We start from the raw sequence: 18505 nt of genomic DNA on the forward strand, positions 1-18505 counted from the left end.
TAAATCCACCCTTAGTGAGGCTTGAACTTGTGACCTTTAAGTTGGAAGAGAAAAGGTATGTCACTACACCAAAGAAAGCTTTGATACGATGGGTTCCACCTAAGTATTTTTATGGGGTCCTTCAAAAAAGTAACCTATTGTCTCTACTATATTTTTAAAAAAGATTGGTGTCCCGGGACCCCGATCTCAATAAGGTGGGTCCGCCCCTGTCTATTCCACAGGGATAGCTCGTGCAAATAAGCCAAAAGCCGGATTAATCACGGTTAAACCTCCATCAAGTACCAGATTATGCCCACTCATGTACTTGGATTCATCGCTAGCTAGAAGTAAAGTAGCTTCTGCAACATCATCTTGACTAAGGGATACCCCTTTGAGGTTTGAATAAACTTTTGTGTATTTCTCAGGATGATCATTTATCATGCCAGCAGTAGATGGAGTCGGAATGAAATGAGGCGATAAGCAATTAACACGAATCCCATATTGGCCAAGCTCGCTGCAGTGTTCTTAGCGAGCCCCACGATTGCATGTTTTGAAGTCGAATAAGAATGAGAAATGATCCCTCCAATGCACCCAGACACACTTCCTAACGTGATGATGTTGCCGCTACGAGCAGGGATCATGGCTCGAGCAGCATGCTTGGTTCCTAAGAACACACCGGTTACATTGACCTTCATTACTCGTTCAAAAGTTGGCAAATCGTTATCAAGAATATTCGGCTTTAGGTCATCGACAATGGCTGCGTTATTGATCATTATGTCTAGCTTACCATACATGGAAAGTATCATATTGATGGCATTTTCAACATCTGATTCAATAGTCACGTCACAGTGGATAAATGTAGCCTTGTCAAGACCGATATCTTCACATACAGATTGACCTTTATCATCTTGAATATCAGCAATGACGACTTTGGCCCCATGTTTGACGAATAACCTTGCGGTTTTCTCTCCAATCCCTTGAGCTCCACCGGTGATAAATGCTACTTTCGTTGCCAACCTAAATGTTAAGTAATATTTAAGGTTACAATTTTGTAAAAATCAGTTCACATTATTCATTTTGTAAGGTCTAGACTTTGTGGGAGCTAAATCGGTTTAGGGCTAAAACCCAACCAAAACCGAAACTTTGCTTTTTGAGTGTTTAAAACCATTTGGGGCTTGTTTGAATTTGGTTCGGGTTTCGGTTTGTTACAGTTTTAGCATTTGGAAATGAAAACTATAAGAATGGTTCTGTTTTAATTAATTACAAGCAAAACCTAAACTAAAAGTTCATTTTTTTAGGAAATATAATGCCAAACTGCTGCTTCGTGTATTTTCAATAGAGTGAGACTTCCCATGTGACATTTTTAAAAACATCATTCTTTTGATATAACATGTTGAAGAATATAACATCGTATAAGATTACAATAATTGAACTGTAGTAACTAGATTTAAATAAAAAGATTTAACAATGACAGCTCAATTTTCTAGTTTGTCCCCTTCATTCATAGTTAACTTCAGGTTCAATTTTATCTTTTATGAGTTTTCCCTTTCATTCATACTTAACTTCCATTTAGTAATAATATATAAGTCACCTTTTCAGGTTTAACCCTCAAATCAATGTATTTGATCAATGATCTAAATTTTTCCACGTGTTTATGATTTCCATCTATTTAGAGGGTTGTTAATAAGTAACTACTTTTAAGTTGGGAGTCGCGGAAATCACACGTAATCAAGGACGTTCGGCGGGGCAGCAACCTGAGCCACATCAGCTCAAAAACGCCCATAAACCAATATCGGTAGGTGCGCAAACACACATATTTGTGTGTATGCATATTATGTATATGTGCCTGGAAATAATTTATTTAAGGGGTTGTTTGGCAACGTTGTGCGAGTCATTAAAAGGCTTGAACGATTAAGAGGTAGTCTCTATAAACCATTACATTAAAAGGTGTTTTTAAAGTGAATCAAACATATTATACATCTCTGACCGACTTAAATGTAGTCTTCTAATGAAATCATTAAGAGAATTTCAAAATGCCTCTTAGCCGACAAAATTTAGCATACATTAATTGGAAAACACAAATTAGATCACCTGGGTAGAAGAACTTGATCAGCAACCTTTGCCATGGTTTTTGGTTGATACTTGTAGTGGATTTGATGATATAACTTGGAAGGAAATTTGTTGCCTTTAAATAGAAGGAAGAACTGTTTATGAATAAAGCAACTTTGTTCTTCTACATTAGTTACTTGGCGTAAGCACATTCAACAAGTTCATATTATTAAAGTATAAAACGAAACACGTTCATATTATGACACTCAACAAACGTCACGTCGTTTTTTTAGCAAAAGAATATTGTGACTTTATTAGTTGACATATAAAAAAACCATTATCTATTTAAAAATATTATTATAATTATATTTGTTTATTTTACATAACTCGTGCATCAAAACTGAAACTCTTGGTATTAAAGGGTAGGGTTGAGTTATTCAATAAAAGTAAACAAAACTGAGAAGTGTGAGAAGTCATAATTAATTGACATGTGTCAAGTAGGGATCAAAGAAAAATGGTATAAACGTAATAGTACACATATTCTCTCCCCACATGCAAATCATATTAATTCCTCCATTATTTTTAAAAGTCTACAACTTTTTCATATGATATTTTTTTTAAAATAAAATTCACTATAATAACAAGCGTTTTTTTTCAGAATACTTTCCTTCCATCGTTTGACGAGGTGTGTTTGTACAAGCCACATTCGAACACATCCATGGTGGTCTTGTATTCGAAAGGTTGCCCATTCAAATACAACCACTGTAGATGGTTGTCACCTTTATTTTCGTTTTCTAACTTATATCAAACATCCATTCGCATAGTTTAGTATTATTTAGCCTCATAATGGTTTTCCTTCCCTGTTAGACCAAGATCTAGATCGTTTAACAACAAAGTTCCAACCTTTATCGGTTATAAGCTCCTTTTAACTAGATCTAGGGTTTCCAAGTGAGCCGTATATACCAACGAGTACATCTAGCCCATTTTTATCATCAAGTTTACATTTTTATGGTTCAACTATACCCGATTAGCCTTCATGTCAAGTTTTAGGGCAAACCGTTTATAAAAATGAAATCTTTATATGTAAAGAACATACCTTGTGGATTTTTGCGGATAGTCTTTAATTATTTCTCCTCTTTGTGACTTTAGTTGCATATTAATTCAAGAATGCTTGTGGATTTTTGTATCGATTATCATAGCGAAGATTTGAAGTTTCTGTTGTCTTGACAGAGAAAATAATTGTGTTGATTTCACCATGGTAATGGATGATGACAAGGCTTGTTTGAGTTTGTTTGGTACATTTATAGTAGGGTGTAAAAGGCTCACCTAATGAACTAACATTGTCATCAACACCACACATGGTGAGTTTGTCTGGTTCGTTTATAGTAGGGTGTCAAAAACCCACCTCATGAACTAACATCAACACCACACGTGGTCAATAAATCCATCAAACTCCATATGCACTGTGTAGGGGTATGGTACTAAACCCGGTTTTACGACCCTAAATTTATTATATTGGCTTATTTTATTATATGGACTAATACAATGTTATTGGGCTGTGGGGGTTTTGTGGAGGTAACCCTAACTGGGCTAGGCCCATTAGGGTACCATGATGGTGGCCATGAGGCTCTCTATATAAGGAGGTCTCCACCTCCTTATTAAAGGGTCATGCTCAATAAGAGCCACCACCACTTTTTTGTGTCTGTAAACAAGAGATCTTTGAGATTTCTTAGCAGTCACCTCCACACCCTCGAAAAACCATTGCAGGTCTCAAGCAACCGGAGAAGAAGATCAAGACGTGGTTCGTTCATCTCGAAAATCCGTGGAAACATCGTCATGGATCAGGTCAGATTCATTTCATGCTTCGACATTGGCGCCATCCGTGGGACGGCAACGAACTACCCTTCGATCTTCCTCTCGGCTGTCAGATCTCTCCCAGGAAAAACCCAGATCTGGAAGTTTACAGAAAAAGGCTTCAAGGCTTGTTCTATTAAAGCTCAAAACGATCTATAGATCTAAAGGAGGCTTCCAGATCTGTGCAAAAAGAAACTGCCTGATTCGAATGATCAAGTCTCCGGATCTGTGATGGTTTTAAATCCGCTCCAAGCTTCAGATCTATCTAGATCTGATTTATAGATCTAGATCTAGATTACAGACCTGGATTTTAGGTTTAAAATTGCTGATCTAACTCTTAAATATCAGATCCAAAAATTACCAGACTTCTGCCGCCATGTACGCGCGCCCGCGGATTCTCACTCCGCAGCCATGCATGTGCCGCCGCGGGAACCACCATGTGGGTTTCGCGCAAAAGACCTCCACCATGTGGGTTTTGCGCAGAAGACTGCCACCACGCATGCTCGCCAGCGGGTCACCATTCCGCCGACATGCGTGAGCGCCCGTGGGAACCACCGCGGAAACCACCATGTGGGTTTTGCGCAAGAGACCTCCGCCATGCACGCGCGCTCGCGAGTCACCACTCCATCGCCGTGCATGCGCGCATCAGGCCACGCGCCAAACTTAAAGGTTGGGAATCCTCATAATATCCCATATGGCTACGCGCCAAACTTAAAGGTTGGGAATCCTCATAATATCCCATATGGCTACGCGCCATACTTAAAGGTTGGGAATCCTCATAATATCCTATATGGCTACGCGCCAAACTTAAAGGTTGGGAATCCTCATAATATCCTATATGGCTACGCGCCATACTTAAAGGTTGGGAATCCTCATAATATCCCATAAGGCTACACGCCATACTTAAAGGTTGGGAATCCTCATAATATCCCATATGGCTACACGCCATACTTAAAGGTTGGGAATCCTCATAATATCCCATATGGCTACACGCCATACTTAAAGTTTGGGAATCCTCATAATATCCCATATGGCTACGCGCCATACTTAAAGGTTGGGAATCCTCATAAAACCATCAGGCCACGCGCCAAACTTAAAGGTTGGGAATCCTCATAAACCCATCAGGCCAAGCGCCAAACTTAAAGGTTGGGAATCCTCATAAACCCATACGGCTTTGCGCCGAATACAAGACCTAACGCGGCTCCGCTCCGTTCAACATGCGCACCACCATGATGCTTGAGCGCAGTCGCATATCACATGCTCATGCACCACATATGCTCACGCATCATATATGCTCACGCATATTACATGTGCTTACGCATCACATGCTCACACGTCACATCAGTGCACGCAACATCTGCGCATGGCGCATGACACAAAGTCTACGCGCACGCGCATGCAACATCTGCGCGTGGCGCGGGACATAAAGTCTACGCGCATGCGCATGCGACATCTGCGCGTGGCGCATGACAAAACCAAAGCCTATGCGCAAGCGCATGAAACATCTGCGCATGACACACAGTCTACGCGCACGCGCACGCAACATCTGCGCATGGCGCATGACATAAAGTCTACGCGCACGCGCATGCAACATCTGCGCGTGGCGCGGGACATAAAGTCTACGCGCACGCGCATGCAACATCTGCACGTGGCGCATAACACAAAGCCAAAGCCTATGCGCAAGCGACACAACAAATGAGAATAGTCTAATCCCAAATCAGGATAAGGACAACCTCATTTAGCAGCAATGAACTAGGGGACTATCGTGGTATACCACCACTGCATTATCGCGATGGAAGACATCCGACTCTTAGGGCGGGAGCCTAACAATATCCCAAACGGCCACGCGTCAATGTTCGGCTACGAGTCGCGAAAGCACCCATAACATTATTACTATGGCCGTTTGTGCCTCCATTATTATTTTGAAGACAAGCTGGGATAGTCATCCTGCGTAGAAGAGGCCCTTGTGGGCCAGTCATTATCATTATTATTATAGCTCATAAGCCGCAACTCGCGCAAGCTTCATTACTCTTATAGCTCGTAAGCCGCAACTCGCGCAAGCTTCATTACTCTTATAGCTCATAAGTCGCCTCGCGCGCAAGCTTCATTATTCTTATAGTTCGTAAGTCGTCTCGCGCGCAGGCTTTATTATTATTATAGCTCGTAAGCCGCAACTCGCGCAAGCTTTATTATTCTTATAGCTCGTAAGTCGCCACGCGCGCAGGCTTTATTATTCTTATAGCTCGTAAGTCGCCACGCGCGCAGGCTTTATTCTTATAGCTCGTAAGTCGCCACGCGCACAAGCTTTATTATTCTTATAGCTCGTAAGTCGCCACGCGCGCATGCTTTATTATTCTTATAGCTAGTAAGTTGCCTCACGCGCAGGCTTTATTATTCTTATAGCTCATAAGTCGCCTCGCGCGCAGGCTTTATTATTCTTATAGCTCGTAAGTCGCCTCACGCGCAGGCTTTATTATTCTTATAGCTCGTAAGTCGCCACGCGCGCAGGCTTTATTATTCTCATAGATCCGTAAGTCGCCTTGCGCGCAGGCTTTATTATTCTCATAACTCGTAAGCTGCCTCGCGCGCAAGTTATGTTACATTATTATCGAGATGCGCGCTCTACCTTTTATCAGGCCTCGCGCCACTATTGTTATGATGCGTGCTATATCTTATTCATGCCAGGGCACCATCATTATCATAAAGACCACAACATGTCACCATCATGAAGAAAACCTCCCAAAACTCAAAGACAATAAAGACAAGGCCGAAGAAAAGAGAAAAAACCGCCTCATGGCCTAACACACCTCATAAAGTCCAGCGCTCCACCTAGACGCTTGCGCGCCCAGGAGCAACGTTGGACTTGGGGGGCTTGTAGGGGTATGGTACTAAACCCGGTTTTACGACCCTAAATTTATTATATTGGCTTATTTTATTATATGAACTAATACAATGTTATTGGGCTGTGGGGGTTTTGTGGAGGTAACCCTAACTGGGCTAGGCCCATTAGGGTACCATGATGGTGGCCATGAGGCTCTCTATATAAGGAGGTCTCCACTTCCATATTAAAGGGTCATGCTCAATAAGAGCCACCACCACTTTTTTGTGTCTGTAAACAAGAGATCTTTGAGATTTCTTAGTAGTCACCTCCACACCCCCGAAAAACCATTGCAGGTCTCAAGCAACCGGAGAAGAAGATCAAGACGTGGTTCGTTCATCTCGAAAATCCGTGGAAACATCGTCATGGATCAGGTCAGATTCATTTCATGCTTCGACAATTATCATCTTAAGACCACAATCCGATAATTTTTGTTTCAGGTATATGAGATTGTAATTAAATAATGTTTGTTTTAAAAAATAGAGAAATCTTCAATTTGCCTCCCTGGGTTATATTGTCGTTGAATGGAATAACCACTAAAAAAGATTTTACGAAGGTTGCGCAACTGTGATATTTTGGCGGGGCAATCTGTGTCCTTCCCGTCAGTTGACCATTAGTTGGCTAACCAAAAATTGTTAAAATGACCATTTTACCCCTAAGCCTATAATTGAATCTAAAATTTCTTTCAAATGATGTAGCGACCGGGGTTCGAACCCCCGACCTTTGGTTTAACAACAAACAAAAAAGTTACCATTTGAACTGAACAAGTGTTTGTTTATACTTATACTATTGAAATATATATTCATTCTTTTCATTAAAGAGTTTCTCATCCTCATCATCTTCTTCTCTCTATATCCATTTTTCCATATCTTTATCCTCATAATCATCATAATCATCATATCTTTATCATCATAATCATCATATTTTTAACTTTTGACCCAAAACGAACCGTTTTTTAGTAAACTTTTCGCCCGAAAACAAACAAACGCGCCGTTTTTTTAGTAAGTTTTTCACCCGAAAACAACCAATCGAGCCGTTTTTAGTAAAATTTTCATTCGAAAAGAACCAAACGGGCCGTTTTTTAGTAAATTTTTCGCCCGAAAACAACCAAACGGGCCGTTTTTAGTAAACTTTTCGCCCGAAAACAACCAAACGCGCCGTTTTTTAGTAAACTATTCGCCCGAAAACAACCAAATGCGCCGTTTTTTAGTAAACTATTCGCCCGAAAACAACCAAACGCGCCGTTTTTTATATAAACTTTAAACCCGAACCGAACCCAACCACCCTAACCCGAACCGGAACCACCCGAACCCGAACACAATGAACACAAATGAACCGTTTTATATATATCACACGAACACAAAATACACATAACAAAACACCCGAATTCGGGATTTTACATACATAACATACTTATAATTATTCACCCGAATTATAAACTTTGTGTTTTTTACAACGGTAGCATACGGAGACGCGGCCCAAGATGCCAGATCCGGTGGAAGTTAATTCAGTTTGGCCAGCAAAAGTGACTAAAAAATGAACCGCAATTGCTCGATTCCGGACCTGGAACCGGAGATTGAAATTGTGACACTCTTCAATTTCAGGTTAACTCGGTTAATACGAACTCCGTTAATTCAAACACAAGATCACACGAACTATATCATTCTAATTAACGCATATCTCATTATATTTAATTAGGATTTAAATGTCGCATGAAAATCATTACACAAGTAGTCTTTCGGAGTTTCACCGAAACACACACGAGTCGACTCAAACCATTGGTGAACAAACAATAAATATAATAAACAAGTATTTGATAATTATGTGTTACGTTTATGTGTTACTTGGTGCTTACATGTATAACCTCTGATCATGAAGAAGATAAACAAGTTTTGCTAAAGTTTCACAAGATAAAAGTTGAGGGTGCTAGTTGTAACTTGTAATTATTTAATCATTATATAAACAACTTAAAATAATAAACCCTAACTTCTTCCCTCCCACCCTCTCTTGGTCAACGGAAGCCCCCCCCATCCCCTCTCTTGATCGATCGAACCCACACACACATACATACAAGGTGTTTACAAGTTGTTTTGAAGATCCAAGAGGCTAACTAGGTAAATTAAACACTAGATCTAATCTATTCTACCAATTAAGTGCATGATTGAACATGATGATCATAAACCCTAATTTTTAAACATGTTGATTATTGATATGCAAGGGTTGTATGCATGATTGTTAGTTCATAGGTTAATAGTTTGTTGAGTTTTTGATGAAAACTGATGCTAGACAGATTCATAATTGCATGTTAAAACGACTGTAACTTGATGTTAATGATGTGTTTTAAAGTGATTATTAACTCTATGATGTAGTAGGTCGACTCTAGTTTCTAAAGAGCTTTAGTTTGTAATTTTTGGACGTGTAAAAGTTAGTTTTTATTAATTTACAAATATGATGTGCAAGTCTGTTTCGGGAAGCCTGCTTGTAGGATGTTTTGTAATTAGTATATCTCATAAACGACAAGACCAATTGAGTTAATTCCAATTCTGGAAGTTAATATTTTGAGTGAGGAATCTAACCCAATTGGCCTTGAATTATCTGGATTATCCATTTAATGGGAATAGTAAATAATGTTTGGTTGCGCATGATAATGACTGCTGTGTGTTTACTGTATTGTTTTGATCATTGTGAGAAAACCACATGTAGTAAAAATATTTTTAAAAATATTTTTGGTTATTTTATTTACCTTCTATGATTTATGAAATAGAGGAATCTTGACGTGTTAAAATCTGTCTCGGTAACTTAGCTGATGTATTCCTTGAGTTAACATGAAAAGTGATTAATTGATCGATGTTTGCTATGTGTTTGACATGTTTGCCCTTGTGGGAGATAATTTATTGGTAACGTACCATGGTAACATTTAATACTATACTTGTTCACACATGTAACTAATTCACCAACTTGTTTGTCGAGTCACACTTATTTCACAAAGTAACACGAACACATCTCATGCATAACTTATGTGTGTGGAGTCTAGAGACTCACTCGTAGGTTAAACACTTAGAAATCTCAATTTTGTTTTTAGAGCACTAGTGAGGATTTTTGAGACGCACGCTTTTCTCGGATATTGTTAACTTCGCAAACATTGAGTTTCACGACTCCTTTTACTCTTTTAACGCTTTTATTAGGGGGAGATAACATACTCCAACGATTTAGATTTTGTTACTCATTGTATATCACTTGTAACGCTAAGTGTCAGCAAACCAACTAAGTCATTCTGAACATCGAACCGGTTAATATTGGATAATAGCGTGTCACATTTTAGTAGTACTATAGGGTTTGACAAACCCCACCCGACTCTAAACTCGACTGTAGATTGAGTGGGTGTAATTTTGGCTAACACATTTACCATGGTCGTGGTTGACCTGCTGACAAAGCAATAGTATAAACAGTCAGCTTTGGTGTCTAACACCTAGTAATACATGCTTGATGGGTAAGCTACCTATTGATATATAACTGACTTAACACTATCTGGTAACGCTAAAACGCAACGCTTAATTTGACTTATTCCTGTGAACTCACCAACCCTGTGTTAACACTTTTAGTATGTTTATCTCAGGTAGCCGAGGCGGGCGAGCGGTATAGGACATGCATTCACTGAACTCTTATGATTTAAACTTTTTACTGTGTTTTAAGTCGTCCTGTGTGGCGCACCTATTTTCTTTACAATTTTACGCTTCCGCACTTTTACTTAAGACTTGTTTGTCTTGGTGGTTTTTGAAAACTTTAAATATGGTGTTTGATATAACTCATGATTCCGATCCTGTAACTCACACCCTCTGACGGTAAAAACCCGTTAGTGGATTTTGAGGGTGTGACAGATTGGTATCAGAGCCAGGTTTATAGCGAACTAGAATTGCATTCATATTAGACTATAACCGCAACGACCCATTAGTTATGATCTTACGCACTGCATATAAGTATTTATATATATATGATATATATTTGACTGCTCACTTTCTTTACTTCATTTTTCTTCATTCACTCATACGCGCGTAACCCATGCACGACTTATCCTGTAGGGATGTCAATGCCATCATCATACGCGCGTAACCCATCCGACCCGGTGTCTCACGCCCCAGGAAAGGAACCGCAGCTTCCTAACCCATCGCCACCTCGAGTAGTCCCAACAATAGCAGCCCCTGCACCAAAGAGGCACCTCCCATCTGAAGACGTTTACGAGTTTAATGGTAAGTGGAATTGGTACCCATGTTTGATCGAACGGATTGTTTACCGTGAGCAATTTCCCCCACTACCTCTCTCCGGCTGTCCTACATCCTTCAACACACTACCACCCCTATCACACACGATGGAGCGCGCCTTCGCAGCTCTCGCTTCCTGTTTAGAGCGTGAAGTTGACATTATGCACACCGCGAAAGCGAAGGTTACTGAATTGAAAGGGGATGGAGCTGATGCTTGGAGGAGAATTTTCTACCTGACCAAAGCCATGAAGGAAGTTCAGGATGCTCATGTTCAGCAAATGAAGATAGTGACCAAAATGCAAGCAGAGATGATAGACTTGCAGGAAGAAGTGTGGAATGTAAGAGGCCTTGCAGCGACAGATCTAGCTCGCTGCGACACACTAGAGGCGCAGATTTTTCCGAGAGCAGCAGAACCAGAGGAGAATCCTGAAGAAGATCCTGAGGAAGAACCATATGAAGAACTGGCTGAGGAGGAGGCACACTCAGACGTGTCCTCAGACGAAGACATCTAAAGATGATAACACCTAGATGGAGGGGTTGCCTCCATCCAAACTTATATTTTCTATAATTTTAAGGATTGATATTAAATACTTTGTAGCGAATACAATAGTTTTAATCATGAATTATTGTTTGGATTATTATATGGTTGTGATGCGATGTTTTTGTTTCTTTTCCATTCTTTTCTTTCCTACCTTTTATTACATGTATAGTGTGTTACATATGAAACCCATAGTTCATGTCTAACATTTTATGCTGTGATTCTAGGAGATGTCTGGAAGAAACGCTAGACGTGGTCGCGGTAACATCAACATGACCGCAACAGAACTCCAAGCCCTACTGAACGACCATGCGGCAGCAGCTCTGGCTGCTCATGTTTAGAATCAAGCCGGAGCCTGTACCTTCAAGAATTACCTAGAATGTAAACCCAATTAGTTTAAGGGCACTAAGGGAGCCATAGGTTTCCTGCGTTGGCCGAGAAGGTAGAGTCAGCCTTTGAGATGTGCAACTGTCCACCAGCCAATAGAGTCAAGTTTGCTGCTGGAACACTGTAAGATTCAGCCCTTACTTGGTGGAATTCAAATGTGCAAATACTCGGATTGGAGTTGGCGAATGCTATGAATTATGAATAATTCAAGAATATGATGCGAGAGGAGTATTGTCCTAGAGAGGAGATCTCCAAACTGGAGTCAGAATTTTGGGCTTTGAAGTTGGTGGGTTCTGAAATTGAAGCCTAAACCACCCGTTCTCACGAACTGGCGGTGATATGCCCGCGGATGGTAGACCCGCCAAGTAAGAGAATTGAGATGTATATTGGTGGTTTGGTACCCCAAATTCAAGGTATGGTGACGTCTTCCAAACCGACCACTATTCAGCAAGCGATCCGAATAGCCCACAAGCTGACAGATCAAGCAATGGCCCAAGGTGCGTTACCACCCAGAGGTTCCATCTCTAAAACCCTTGAAAACTCGAGAAATGACAACAACAACTCTGGGAATGGAAAGAGGAAGTTTGACAACACAAGGTCCTCATCATCGAACCCCCCGCAGCAACAACAACAGTGTAAACCTGAACTCGCTCGGAACTTCAATAATCAGAGTTCCAACAACAACGACGGTGGCGGACAGGGTTCGAGAAACTGTGCTGGAAAGTACCCGATGTGTAACAAGTGCAACTATCACCATGTTGGCCCATGTAACTATATCAAGTGTCTGCGATGCAGTAAATTGGGTCATCAGGCTAAGGAATGTAGAGGAGAACTCACGGGAAAGGGTGCTTCTAAACAGCCTGCAACAACGAAGGGTGCTTTGAGTGTGGTCAGGAGGGTCCTTTCAGAAAATATTATCCTAAGTTGAAACAAAATGAGGGTAATGGAGGCAACAACAACGGAGGCGGTACTAAGGGTAGAGCCTTTGTCATTGGATCGGGACAGGCCCACAGAGATCCGAACGTGGTTACCGGTAAGTTTCTTATAAATGACTGTTTTGCTTCTATATTGTTTGACACTGGAGCTGATAGGGGTTTTGTGTTGAAAGCCTTTAGTGAACTCTTAGACTTAACTCCAAACCCGTTAGATGCTAACTTTCCTGTTGAATTAGCTGATGTTAAGTCTATAAAAGCAACTCATGTACTAGCGGGATGTAAGTTGAAACTGTCGAGTCATACCTTCGATATCGACCTCATACCCTTTACACTTGGTAGTTTTGACGTTGTTGTCGGCATGGACTGGCTATCCGAGAATAGAGCTGAGATTATATTCCATGATAAGATAGTTCTTATCACTACTCCTTCCGGCGAAATCATCTCGGTACAGGGCGAGAAGAGCGGCATGACCACTAGCATCATCACCCTCATGAAGGCGTAGAAATATTTACGAAAGGGTCATCTAGAGATTTTAGCTCATGTTATCGAGAAACCCAAGGAGGAGAAACGGATCGAAGACATACCCATTGTGCGATAGTTTCCCGAAGTCTTCCCGGAAGACTTGCCAGGACTCCCACCCATTCGTCAAGTCGAATTCCAAATCGACTTAGCCCCCTGTGCGGCACCCATAGCACGAGCCACGTATCGGCTTACACCGGCGGAGCTGCAGGAGTTGTCGACTCAGTTGCAGGACTTGTTAGATAAAGGTTTCATCCGACCCAGCTCATCACCATGGGGAGCCCCTGTCCAATTTGTCCGAAAGAAAGACGGGACTTTCCGCATGTGCATCGACTACCGGGAGCTGAACAAGGTGACGGTCAAGGACCGCTATCCCCTACCCCAAATTGATGATCTTTTCGACCAGCTTCAAGGAACGAGTTACTACTCAAAGATCGATATGAGGTCTGGTTACCATCAATTAAGAGTGCGCGAAGAAGACATTTCGAAGACGGCGTTCAGAACTCGGTACGGTCACTATGAGTTTTTGGTTATGCCTTTTGGCTTAACCAATGCACCAGCCGTATTTATGGACCTCATGAACAGAGTATGCAAAGCGTACCTCAACAAGTTTGTTATTGTTTTCATTGATGATATCCTCGTCTACTCCAAATACAAGACCGATCAAAGAACATTTGAGGTTAATCCTGGAATTGCTAAAGAAGGAACAATGGTACGCTAAGCTCTCGAAATGCGAATTTTGGCTTCGCGAGGTTCACTTCTTAGGACATGTTATCAATGAGAGTGGTATCCATGCCGATCCAGGCAAGGTAGAGGCTATCAAAAACTGGGAAGCACCTAAGACTCCGACTGAGGTGCGACAAGTCCTAGGACTGGCTGGCTACTACCGACGTTTCATCGAGGGATTTTCAAAGATTGCTCAACCCCTCACCGCACTGACTCACAATGGTACTAAGTACAATTGGGGTGACGCGCAGGAGTTTGCCTTCCAACTTTTGAAAACAAAACTCTGTGGCGCGCCTATCCTAGCCCTCCCCGAGAGAACAAAAAATTTTGAAGTACATTGCGATGCATCGATACAGGGTCTCGGCTGCGTGTTAATGCAACTTGAGAAGGTTATAGCCTATGCCTCTCGACAACTATGGGTACACGAGAAGAACTATACGGCCCATGACTTGGAACTCGGAGCTGTGGTGTTTACCCTTAAGATATGAATACATTACTTGTACGGTACCAAATTCACCATTTACACCGACCACAAGAGTCTTCAACATATCTACGATCAAATGGAGTTGAACATGCGACAGCGTCATTGGGTCGAGCTACTTAAGGATTATGATTGTGCCATCAAGTACCACCCTGTCACACCCTCAAAATCCACTAACGGAGTTTTACCGTCAGAGGGTGTGAACTAACAGGATCGGAATCATTAGTTATAATCAAACCATAAAAACGTTTAAATGAAATTAAGTGCGGAAGCGTAAACAAAAACCAAAAGACAAAAGTTGCGTCACGCAGGACGACTTAAAACCCAAGTAATAATAGTTAAAAACATGTTTGCATATCAAAATGTTCAAAAACCATGCATGATCCTATACCGCGCGCCCGCCTCGGCTACCTGAGAATAGCATACTAAAAGTGTCAACACGAGTTTGGTGAGTTCACAAGTTTATATAAAATAAAGCGTTTTGCGTTTTGCGTTCAGCGTTCAGCGTTTTACGTTTAGCGTTTTGCGTTACCAGATAGTGTTAAATCAATTATATATCGATAGGTAGCTAGCCTATACAACAAGTTTTACTAAGTGTTCGACACCGAAGCTGACTGTTTATCAAGTGTCTTGCCACCAGGTCATCCAGACCATGGTATGTGTTAGCCAAAATTACACCCGCTCGACCTCCAGTCGAGTTTAGCGTTGGGTGGGGTTTGTCAAACCCAGTAGTACTACTCAACAGTGACTCTCTATTATCCAAATATTAACCGGTTCGATGTGTAGGACTTCAATTGTTTCGTTTGCCACTTAGCCTTTACAAGTGATATATAATCTACTAACAAAATCTTAAATGCGTTTTCAGAGCATGTTATCTCCCCCAAGTGAAAAGCGTTTAAAACAGTTTAAAGGGGTAAGTGAAACTCACTGTTTGCGAAGAATTCCCAAAATAAATCACCAAGTGATGCGCGTCACAGAAAACTCTCTCTAGCGTTCTAAAACAACAAGGAGATTTTTTAAGTATCGGAACTAATATCGAGTCTCTAGACCCGGCACATAATTCCTAAGCACAAGATACATTTTGTGTTCGTTTGTGAATCGTGTGTGACTTAACAAGTACATTTGTGATACGATACATGTGTTAACAATTATTTACGTGTCATGTATTAATAATGTACATCACTAGCAACTATTCCCTGCAGGGGCAATTTGGTCAAATTATAACAATTAACTAGCAATTATTCCCCGCAAGGGCAATTTGGTCAAGACACGACAATCAATTTACAATTACCATGTTTCATGCAACTTTTACAAAATTCAGCAACTAGTTTTCTTATTGACAGAATTCTACTTGAAAAACTAGTCTATTCCACCGATCATAGCATCTCAATTAATTTACCAAAAATCATCACAAAAGCATGTATGTCTTAGGTTTCCAGAACATATTTTATTATATTTTTATTCCACATAGGTTTCTCACAATAATCAAATCATTACAGCAAACTCATAACAGTCAAATTCATGCGCAACAGAATGTTATTTGAAATTCCCGTTAAACGAAAAATCCAACAAATGCAAGACCACTTGGTTTAGGTTCCTAACTCAACAAGTCAACTTCCAGAAGTGGAACCAACCCAATTGGTCTCGTAGTTCATGAGATATAATATTTACAAGATAACCTAACAGCAGGTCTCACAATTCAGATTTGCACAACGATTTTGTAAAATCATAAAAGTTAACTTTTACACGTTCAAAATTTGCAAATTTATATTCTTTAGAAACTAGACTCAACCTAGTTTACTCTAGTATCAATTATCTCGACCAATTTTCACATTTACACCCCGTTACAGTCAATTGAACATCAACAACACAATCTGTCCAGAAACTGTTTGCAACAAAACTCAACATATTAACCATCTATAGACCACAATTCATTCATATAACATTTTAGACACCATAACCACTATCCATGCATATCAATTACACCATACATACATGGTTAGGGTTTTATTTGATCTCAAAATCAAAGACACAACAATTAACATGTAATAATATCAATTCTAGTTATCAAATCATCATCAATACCTTATTATTAATATTATTATAATTAGTAGTAGTTTTTATATAACTGTTAAACTTTGATTTCCTTTATTTTGCTTAATACACATGTACTTAGAGCCGAGGGTCTCTCTGGAAGCCACCTCTTTATTCCTTTGGATAGAGGTACGGTGTGCCTACATCCCACCCTCCCCAGACCCTACTTATAGCTTTGCTGTCGGTGGGATTTTACTGGGCATGATTGATTGATTGAAATCATCATCAATACATCATCAAATCAAACGAATCATATGAGCACATTATATGAAGATTTTCGGAACCTAGGGTTCACAATTATACCTTCAAAAACACCAACACAAGCAATAGGAAGGTAGAAGATGGCTAGAAACGGATGTAGGATGCTTCAATTGTGAAAGACAAGATCAAAATCAAGTATTATGTGTGTGTGTGAAGGCCGATCGCAAGGACGGGGGGGGGGGGGGGTAGCTGCGATCGGGTTTGGGTAGGGAGAGAAGGAGGTTAGGGTTTAGGTTAATATTAATAATAATATATTACACTTAAGTCCCTCAACTTTCAAATGCTACTTTTCTAGCTTAACTAACTTAGTTCTAGCACATTGAGTTAACGTTTATAACAATGTTATCACATAACACATAAGTCTAACACATAATTATCACATAATTATTGTTTTGACGTTTTTCGTTTATTCACCAATTGTTTGCGTCAACTCGTTTGCATTTCGGTGCGATTCCCGAAAGACTACACATGTAGTAAGTGTTAAGCGTCATTTAAACCCTAGTTTAAATGTAATGAGGTGTGCGTTATAGATTCAATGATCCTTAAGTTTGAATTAAAGGAGTTGAGTTAACGGAGTTAACCTGATATTGACGATTGTCACACACCCTGGCAAGGCCAATGTAGTGGCCGATGCTCTCAGCATAAAGGAAATCGTTAAGCCTAGACGGGTGCGAGCAATACAACTCATGATTCATACCAACTTGCCTGATCAGATTCGTGGTGCTCAACTCGAAGCTTTGAAAGACGATAACCTCCCATCAGAAATCATGAGAGGCATGGATAAGCAACTTGAAACCAAATCCGACGGGGTCCGATATTTCGAAAACCGGATTTGGGTCCCTCAATATGGAGACTTGAGAAATCTGGTGATGGACGAGTCACACAAGTCTCGATATTCCATTCACCCTGGCTCAGACAAAATGTACCATGACCTGAAGTTACTTTACTAGTGGTCGAACATGAAAGCCGGCATTGCTACCTACGTGAGCAAATGTTTAACCTGTGCAAGGGTCAAGGTGGAATATCAGAAACCATCTGCATTGTTACAGCAACCGGAAATTTCAACATGGAAATGGGAACACATTTCCATGGACTTCATCACAGGCTTTCCCAAAACACCGACGGGATGCGATACCATCTGGGTGATCGTTGATCGGTTGACTAAGTCTGCACATTTCCTAGCGATCAAGGAATCAGACAAAATAGAAAGATTGACTCGCGTCTACATGAATGAAGTAGTGTCTAGACATGGAGTGCCTGTCTCAATCATATCTGATCGAGATTCCCATTTCACTTCAAACTTTTGGAAGTCACTACAGAACATCCTAGGCACCCGCCTCGACATAAGCACAACATACCATCCTCAAATGGATGGGCAAAGTAAACGCACCATTCAAACATGGGAAGACATGTTGCGTGCATGCGTATCGGATTTCGGAAAGGGTTGGGAACCCCACTTGCCCCTGGTAGAATTTTCGTATAATAACACCTACCACGCAAGTATTAAAGCAGCGCCGTTTGAAACATTGTACAAACGAAAGTGTT

At 40.7% G+C, this 18505-nt stretch overlaps 1 pseudogene across 1 annotated transcript; it reads right to left on the reverse strand.

The window, feature by feature from the left end:
• Nucleotides 1-210: 210 nt before the first annotated feature.
• Nucleotides 211-2150, reverse strand: LOC143567020 (secoisolariciresinol dehydrogenase-like; annotated as a pseudogene). The gene is made up of 2 exons (XR_013141331.1): nt 2071-2150; nt 211-996 (listed from the first exon to the last, which is right to left on the reverse strand). The product of XR_013141331.1 is annotated as a secoisolariciresinol dehydrogenase-like (transcript).
• Nucleotides 2151-18505: the final 16355 nt, after the last annotated feature.

This window comes from Bidens hawaiensis, unplaced genomic scaffold (genome assembly GCF_021521415.1).
Source record: "Bidens hawaiensis isolate Kalapana, Puna unplaced genomic scaffold, B.hawaiensis_p1.1 tig00023199_1, whole genome shotgun sequence".
NCBI classification, from domain to species: Eukaryota; Viridiplantae; Streptophyta; class Magnoliopsida; order Asterales; family Asteraceae; genus Bidens; species Bidens hawaiensis.